This window comes from Microchirus variegatus (assembly GCF_963457635.1).
Source record: "Microchirus variegatus genome assembly, chromosome: 6".
Lineage (NCBI taxonomy): Eukaryota > Metazoa > Chordata > Actinopteri > Pleuronectiformes > Soleidae > Microchirus > Microchirus variegatus.
The window spans coordinates 16,897,839-16,906,751 of NC_139807.1; positions in this window are offsets into that span (position 1 = coordinate 16,897,839).

Genomic DNA, 8,913 nt, shown 5'->3' on the forward strand with positions numbered 1-8,913 from the left:
TCATGGCACTTGTGTATTTGGCCTGACCTCTGTACTTGCCAACATGGGTTTCTCCACCAAGTACCAAGTAATGTTTCGATAGGGGGTAAAATACTTATTTAACTCAATGAATTCCAAAATAATTTAAATCTTTTGTTTTATGTGATTTTGTGGATTTTCTTTTTGATATTCTGTCTCTCCCTGTTAAAATAAACCTACCATTAAAATTATAGACCGTTCTTTTCTCTGTTAGTGGATGATCTTACAAAATCAGTGAGGGATCAAATACTTATTTCCTCCACTGTAATGTCCTTACCAACAAAATAAATCCACAGAGGCATGTTCCGCAGTAACAGAGCAGTGGCGGTTGTTGATTCTTGAAACAGGGAAGCTCATTACAGGTCCAGTTATTTATACATAAATTATTCAAACGAAGGAAACAATAATTATGTAAAGCTGAAATGATATAACAGTGTTTTTAATTACAGTGTATATGTACAAAGAAAAATGGGTTATATTGTTGAGTGAATAACGCAGAATATAGGGTTTCCCCCAGAAAACCTGCTAATCCCGGTGGTTGGGCCTCTCGGGCCGGCCCGCTATGTTTAAAAAAAAAAAAAAAAAAAGTTTTAAAAGTTGACTGGAAATGTGAAATTATGACTATTATGTGTTATTGTAAGACAGTTATTAACAATACTTGAACACCAACTATAGAGTCTTACAAAAAGACACACTCTTGAAATTAAGTAAATAATTTTTTTCACTTAAGTTAAATACTAATTGATTAATCTGCCAGTGAATCTTAAAACAAGCCATACAATGGTCACATTTAATAGTAAAATAAATCAACATAAGTAAAAAAGTGGTAGTGCCCCCTCATCTGGTGTTCTCCTGAACAGCAGATCCTCCTGCTCCGGGCACTAGTCCGGGTACATCCGGTTGCATACATTTAACCACAGAAGAAGAATAACGTCCGTTGTGGAGGTGTTTCATGAGCGACAGTGTCAGAAATGACAGATTTCTATCGGCTCGTTTACAGCAACTAGGAGGTTTTTGACCATAATAACAAGTTATGTAACAAACATGTATGTAAGTAGACCTCCATAACTAACATATGTGCAACAGGACCACTCTATTTGAGCTTTAACTGCTCAGAGAGAGAGAATGTTCTCTGGTGTGAAGTGAATGTTGCTGGGAGTTCATAATCTGCGCCGTATGCAGCCAATTTTCGCTTTTTTGGTTTCAATCAGCACCTGGGCGCTTGTTCTCCAGGTTTAGAAAATTCCGTGGTGTGTAAAAAAATCTATATAAACAAGCAATGCTAAGCGTGGTGTCTTAAAAAATATGAGTAAAACAACAACTAACTTTCAAGAAATACAAGCAGAAATGTTATCTTACCTTTGCTGTTTATCAAAACAAGTTATTTCCACCAGAACCACTTCTAATGAAGAACTACTTTGGGACTATTCCCGGTCTGATTGATCTTTACAGAGCGACATTAGATCGTTCTGATTAGAGAACGGCGAATGTCCGCACAAATGCGTTATATGCATTTATGTCCTTTTGACTCGCTAATTAAGTGATTCACACGCATTTGGAGACTGATTCTACCGGTTTAGAGGTTTAAAACGAGCTGTCAATCACCCAAATTGACCAAGGTAAGCCATAGCTATGGCGCTGCGTAACTGAAGACGCTGCAGAGTCACAGAGTTGTTATTACGCTCCGCACAGGGAGCATCCATTTACAGCGAGTTTTCATAGGTTTTTTTTTTTCCAAAACAAGAAATTGTTATTTTCAGACCAATGGTGACATATACAATTAAATGGGTTTTAATAATTTGGTACCTAAGAAATCTCAAATGGCACAGATGGTGCCAAACTGTTCCAAAAGAGAGAACGCCTAGACATCTCTTTACTTAAACCTCTGTAATTTCACTCATTTAATTTCAACAGCATCAGACTTTGCACAGCTCATTTCCACATGACCTCCATGTGTTTTTAAGCTCCTACTGCATATTTTAAAGGTGATATTTGCTTTAAAATGCAATCTTTTTTTAGGCAAGAGGAAAAAATCCTTCATTTATGCTGTGTTCCATGTACATTTACTCTGACACAGTGGCATCTACAGTGAAACTTACACATTTATAACTGCAGAGATTTACTCAATTTAGTTTGGGCATGTCATTTTCGAGCAGGGACTCCATTAACCTACGCATTAACCTCTTCTTCCCTGACCCCCGGGTCAGAGAAGAAGAGGTTAATGCGTAGGCTGATATGGGAATATGAAAATCATGTGATAAACAGCTGATTCTGAACGATCTAGTATGTTTGGTATTGAAATGTAAATACAACATGGTACCTGTTTGACGACATTTTAGAGGAAGCTGAGCTTCCCTTGTTGTCTTGGCGCAATTGCAACTGTGATGGCGAAAGTGTCTGGGACAGACAGACGGATGTAAATGGATAAAACCTGAGTAAATAAATGGGTCTTAAACCTTGTGCCAGTAACCCAGTTTTCATTTTCGTTTGATTTATTTATTTAATTTTCATTTGGTACGAGGCAAGCTGAGGCAGAGGCGTGTAGTGCTGCAGGTCAGTGAGATGAAGTGGTGAGAGAAGTCACAGGAAAAGGGCCAGAGTTAGAGAATGTGCCAGCAGCATTGTTTCTTTCTACTGTGTGGGAGCATTCTGGATTCTTTGTTATCTCCTTGTTACCTCCTTGTTACTGTATGCAAGCAGTGTGCAACATGTTACTGCTGCTGGCAACACTTCAAATATCTTTGCTCATCTATGGAGACATCACCCCAGTGTGACAATTGACAGCATAAGGAGGAGAGACTCGGGTAAGAAAGGGCAACTCCTGCTCACCGCAGCATTTAAACAGCCACTCGGTGAGTCGTCAGACAGTGCAAAGGCCATGACTAAAGCAATGGGGTGTTTATCTTTCAGTCTGTTCAGTGTTTGCTGTCTGTCTGTTTTCTAGTGACAAGAAAACCAGTTCTTTTAAGATTTTTCAGAACAGTTTATATTCAAGTCAAGTCAATTTTATTTATACAGCTAAACATCACAAACACAGTTTACAGCGAGTGACAGCCTCTGTCCTAAGACCCTCACATCGAGTGAGGAAAAACTCCACAAAATACCCTTGTACAGGCGGAAAATGGGAGAGAACTCAGGAAAAGCCACAGAGGAGGGATCAGCTCTCGCAGATACACCTAGAAGGATAGCAGTTGTTAAAAAAGCATGTTTGAATGCAACTCTTCCTGTTTAAAAATCATCTTTGATGCAATAATTTGCCCAATCAAGTTGCCCAATTCTTTCAGTTTTTGCATGATTGCATGATTGCTGATTTTCTTTAAAAACAATTATGTAAATGGTGTGTTATTAAGCTATACATCTGATGCTGATGTATGGTATTTCTAGAGTGTAAAATATATATATAAACAAAAAAAACATCCCCTAAAGCATGATATGAACCGAACAGTGGCAATTGTGAACCGTTCCACTGCCTATTCATCATAAATCAAAATCTCTGATTAATGAGGTCATCTGGATGTATGTTGCTTTACAGCCTTATGCAAATTCCTTCACTTTCTGTGGCTTCCATCGACATTCATTAAAATCTTTGTATAAGCCATTATGAGAGATATGTAACTATTTAACCCTTCTGTAAGCTTCAGGAAAAATCTCCAGCCAAATGTATGTAAACACTGGTATTTAGATCACATTCAGGATGAGATATGATGTAGAATATGTCTTCAAAGCTGTGGCTAGAATATTAAAGCAGAACTATGCAGTATTTTTTACCTTAATTTCACAGCTTTGGAGTCATTGTAATGATTTAATGGCTTGTTACGAGGAGATTCAGGCCGTTTCCATTCCCCCTACTGTCTGTTAGCAGAAAACCAGCCTCGTAAGATCAGGGCCGCAGGCCCGAAATCTGAGGTTCCGTGAAGTCTTGGGTCCTGTGAGAAACACAAATTGCTTTATGGCACTCTATACACACATACCTCCCAGCCAGGTGCTGGCTATAAGATCAAGGCCGCGATAGCATTATTTTAGAAGTTCAGCAGAGCCAGCAAAAAGAAGCAGAGAAAACCGCTGTTGGAGAGCATGAGGAAGAACCGTGTCTGACCGAGCGAGGGGCCACACACGCAAGTAAATATCGGACAGGCCGTGAGGATAAAGCAGTATACACACAGGGGCGCTCTGTGGAGGGCCAGACTTGCAAAGTTCTGCTTCAATGTGCAGTTATGACAAACACTTGTAATCTATAAATATAGGACAAATAATAGTATTGGACCGCTTCTCACCAGATAGAATAGGCCTACTATTCAACAACAAAAATACATCATGCAAAAATTTGAAGTGATAGTTGCATATGAATAGTCACATAATGAAATCGTCACCAAAAAGACAATTATGAATAAACATTTGTGATTGCAGGAAAACACAGTTGTGAGCAAATCTTCTTCTGCTCAGTGGTTGAGCAGTTTTTGGATTTCACACATCTGTCTGTTTCAAATTGGCCATCTTGTACTTGTATTTTTCTCACTGCAGTGGTACAAATGTGTGTCTGTTTTAAATACGGGACAAAGTGCAGTTTCACTCTTGACTCCTTGCCAATTAGCGAAGAGGGATGATACAGTGGCAGACGATGCCAGCTTCTTGATCAAAGGGACCTCAGAGGTGGCAGGAAAGACGTTTGTGTGTGTCGCTGAATTTATATAGCCATCATTACCATAAACGGGTAAATACATTTTTCTTTTAAATGTATTATACCTCAGCTGTTATCAGCGATCACTGTGAGAGTGATAGTTGTTTGTCCAGGGTGTCTCCCGCCTTTCTCTCTATGTCAGCTGGGATTGGCCCCACGACACTCCTGTGGAGGATAAAGCAGTAGACGATGGATGTTATCAGGTATGCAGTAACCTATGATGATGTCTCCTGTTACATGAAAAGTAAATCCCCAAACTCCAACAATGTGTTGTTCTTTAGCCTGTTTACAACATATATATATATAATATTAAAAGACTGTGACATGCTTTGGTCAAAATACCTTAAGGATGAGGCACCACAACAGTTCAATCACCCTGCCAAAACAGCAAATGAGACACAGGAAAATACGTCAGCTTCACTGAGGCAGCTAACAGTTAGCATTTAGAAAAGTTATAATTTGCAGACTCTAGCCGGCGCATTGCCGTAAAATGTATCCACTGGACGGGTAAATCCTCTGAGGCTGGAAGTTTGTGTAGAACTCTGTGCTGCACTGTGCAGCCAAGAATAGAACACTTCCGCTCTTCCCGATACTATTGCCCTCGCCTGCACTCTCGCGTTTTTTTAGGGACAAAGTGGCGTTCCGCAAGACAACAATTCCAGGAATGTCTCATTGAAACGTAGCAATGAGCGAGGAAGTCAACATCGTGTGTTTTATCTCCTGTACTTAGACTGAGGCGGACCACAAAAACATGAGTGAGTCATCTTTTTCACACTTTGTCTACTGATAGGGCCTCCAGACACCCATATATAAGTGTTAAAATGATAAAAAAGTTGATTTTGCATAAAATGTCCCCTTTAACACACGTGCCAAACGCGACTACTAACATTAATGCCTATGAATGAAAAAAAATCTATATTATATAACATTATATATAGCGGACTGTGGTGCCTCAGGAATCGCTCTGAGGAACAGTTACAGTGTTTGTGTTTATGGCTCCACCGGCCATCTCACATGATATTCACTGTAACTGTAACATTTCTTAGCATGTTGAATTAAAACAAATCCAACCACAGGCGTTTGGAGTTGCAGCCCAGGAGAATGTTGTTATAGAGTGTGACATGGAGAAAATTGCAATTTTTTTTTTAATGTGACGATATTTAATTCTGTCCCCAGCATAATGCTTACATTAACTCTCAACCTGACCAGCAGACTGTAAAGGTTATTTATCAAACAGAGACACTTTTTTTGGGAGGGTTCATAGGATTCATTTTTCACATCCTTGCTGTTGTAAGTAAATTACATTTTTACGCAGGCCTGCTGTATAATAAACACCATTTCCCACCACCATCATAACACAAAAATATAATCTATTAAAAAAAATGTCACGCACACGGAAATAGAATTGATTACATAAATGACTTTTCACAGAGTATTGTAATAATAAGCCAAATAAATCAGCCAATTATGAAGTAGAAAAGGAACTATGAAGAAGTCATTTGAATTTTTTTAATTCTTAGTTCATTCTTCGAAAGGCTACGCAGTGATAAATGTGGTTATGTTCTGCCAAGGCTGCTGGCATTGTGATCTGAAACCTGATTGATCTGAACTGACCTATAATGATAAGCACCGACGAGGGTTGATGAATAACTTGTGTGGTTTTCCATCTGTGTTCAATCTGCATGCTGGTTTGAACAGAGGACTTATAAAAACAGAGCTCTTAAAGGAAAGAAAACACAAAGTCTAGGCTTTTTTCCCTCTATGATATGAGCACTGCTGTGGGTCGATGGTATCACTGTGTTACAGCATTTGATTGATTCTCTGGCAACCAGCTCAGCTATGTTTGATTAACCCCCCTCTTTTAACCTGTTACTACCAGTTTTCTACCACCTTTCATCCTACTCTATGTAGTCCTGGCAGCTATAGTGCAGTGTCAACAGTACAAAGCAGTGAAAGCCTTTCACTGCCATGGCAGGTGTTTACATGTCCATCTGTCTGTGGACAGTTTCTGTCACTGCAGGTGTCACCGCAAGAACCAGGCCTTCATTTTGATCTTAGCTCCTCGCCTGAAATGTTTTGTGACTGCATCTTGCACAGTTGTGACACTGTATCGCTGTGGCAAAATCTGTCCAAAGATAGAAATCAGACAGATAAACACCTGCCGAGGTTGTCAAAACCACCTGTGAGTTACAGTAGTGCCTTCTACAATTGCTGTCCTGGAGCACCGCATTTTATGTGCACAGTACAATAATGACCGCTGCATCGATGCATCGTGACACGATTAAAATCGGTACAAATGCGTGACGATTCGCACCGGTTGACAGAAATATGTTCTTTTTCTTCTTTCTTTTTTTTAGAAATAGGTTACGCTGTCTTAAAAAAAGTCTCTGGTTGGTGACTTACGTCACTACGTAGGTACGGGGCACAGAACGAGGGAAGACATGGTGACGGTAGGCAACAACTTTGAGATAGAGGATGCACCGAGCTAGCTAAAATCACCTGTGTGGCGGCATTTTAGATTCCCTATATACACAAATACAACAGGTGAGATATGGACAGCCAAAACCAAAACAGCATGTAAATATTGCAAGAGACTGCTAACATATAGCGGCAACACGAGCAACATGCAGCAGCATATTAGCCGCCACCACAGTGAGAAGCAAAGTAACGTTACGCCATCTTGTGAGCTGCCAAACTATGATACGTCATATCTTAATACACACAGCACATGTTTAGACTCTAAATGGCCAATTTCTCGCCTCAAATTATCTTAAAACTACATTCCGTGACACAGAAAAGTGAGAAACGGCCACTGTTTCAATGTTCTCCTGCTTCCACAGTCTTTCTCTCTCGGACGCCATTGCTCACTGTAGCCAAAAGCACAACAACCTTGCGTAGCGACCCCTACTGATCAGGCGGGAAATTGCAGTGCGTATCCGTCACATCGACGGAGAAGTATGAAGGCTCGAGGGGTCTCCGTGGTTATGCAGTCGGAGAAGTATAATGCGGCCTTTACTTGTGAGAGTGTTTTTAAAGAAAGGAGATATTTTTCATGTATTTTGTTGTTTAAGATGACCATGTAAGTTGCACTTTTTATAAGAGGACACTTAGGGCCTGATTTACTAAGATTCCAAATAGAGAGCGCTAAATTGCTTGCGCGAGCAGAAAGACTGCGCCTGTTACTGGATTATGTTTTGCGGGTGAACTACTAAGATTGCGGCCGCAATTGACTACAGGCGCAGAAGTGGTTAAGACCACCCTATTTAAATGAGGATTTTGCGCTAGTCAAGAGTTGTCCACATGGAGAAAGAGCAGACTCAACGGAAGCGCAGAATGAAATTTAAAGCCACTGAACAGAATGTGACGTTCTGCGATGAGCAGATAACTGGGATCGAGGCATATATGACGTCCTTGTTCCCCGGGTCCATAGGACCTTTTTAAATTATTATTATTATAATCCTGCTTCGGTATTTTGGACAGCTCCATCATTACCTGACGTATCAAATAAAGAAAACTATGGACTATGGATGTTGCCGTAAAAAAAAGAAAAAAAGGTGCTGCGCTCTCCTGCTGACTCACCTGCAGCTCACTGACAGCTGCCAGGGAGCGAGTTCTGCTGTTTCTCTCAAGATTACACATAAGTGTAATTTCAATGGATGAGTGACTTTTTTGTCAATAAGTAAATAAATAAATAAAGCGGATCATCACAATGGCTTTTTAGTCCCAGTCCGTCCCTGGTTTCATCTGTGTTAATTCAGTCGGGCTGAGTTTCCATTACGCGTGCCAACAGCCTTTTAACCTGACGTCAGAGGCGACGGAACAATCGATATAAATGACATATCTATAGCTGATTCAGATGGTTACATTAAATAGTGATTGTTGTGATTATTTATTGCATTTAAATGTTCCTGGAACTGGAAGGGTTAGGGTTAGGGTAACCTGCCTGTGAGGTTTTGGTGACGTGTGCGCACTGTGCCACCTGCGCTTCGCCGTGCACCGGGAATAGACCAGGTTAGAGCTGGACCCGTTAAGCTAAAGTGGGGTTCCCCGTTCCTCCGGTCTTAACCGGGGAACATAGGTACGAACCCTCCTTTAACCACAAACTGCAGACCAAGGTAAGCCCATACCAGTACAAACATACATTTCTTGCGCATGCTAAAATAACATATTTACATTTTTCTCCTCCCATCACACGCAAAATAGCGTGTAAACGCCCC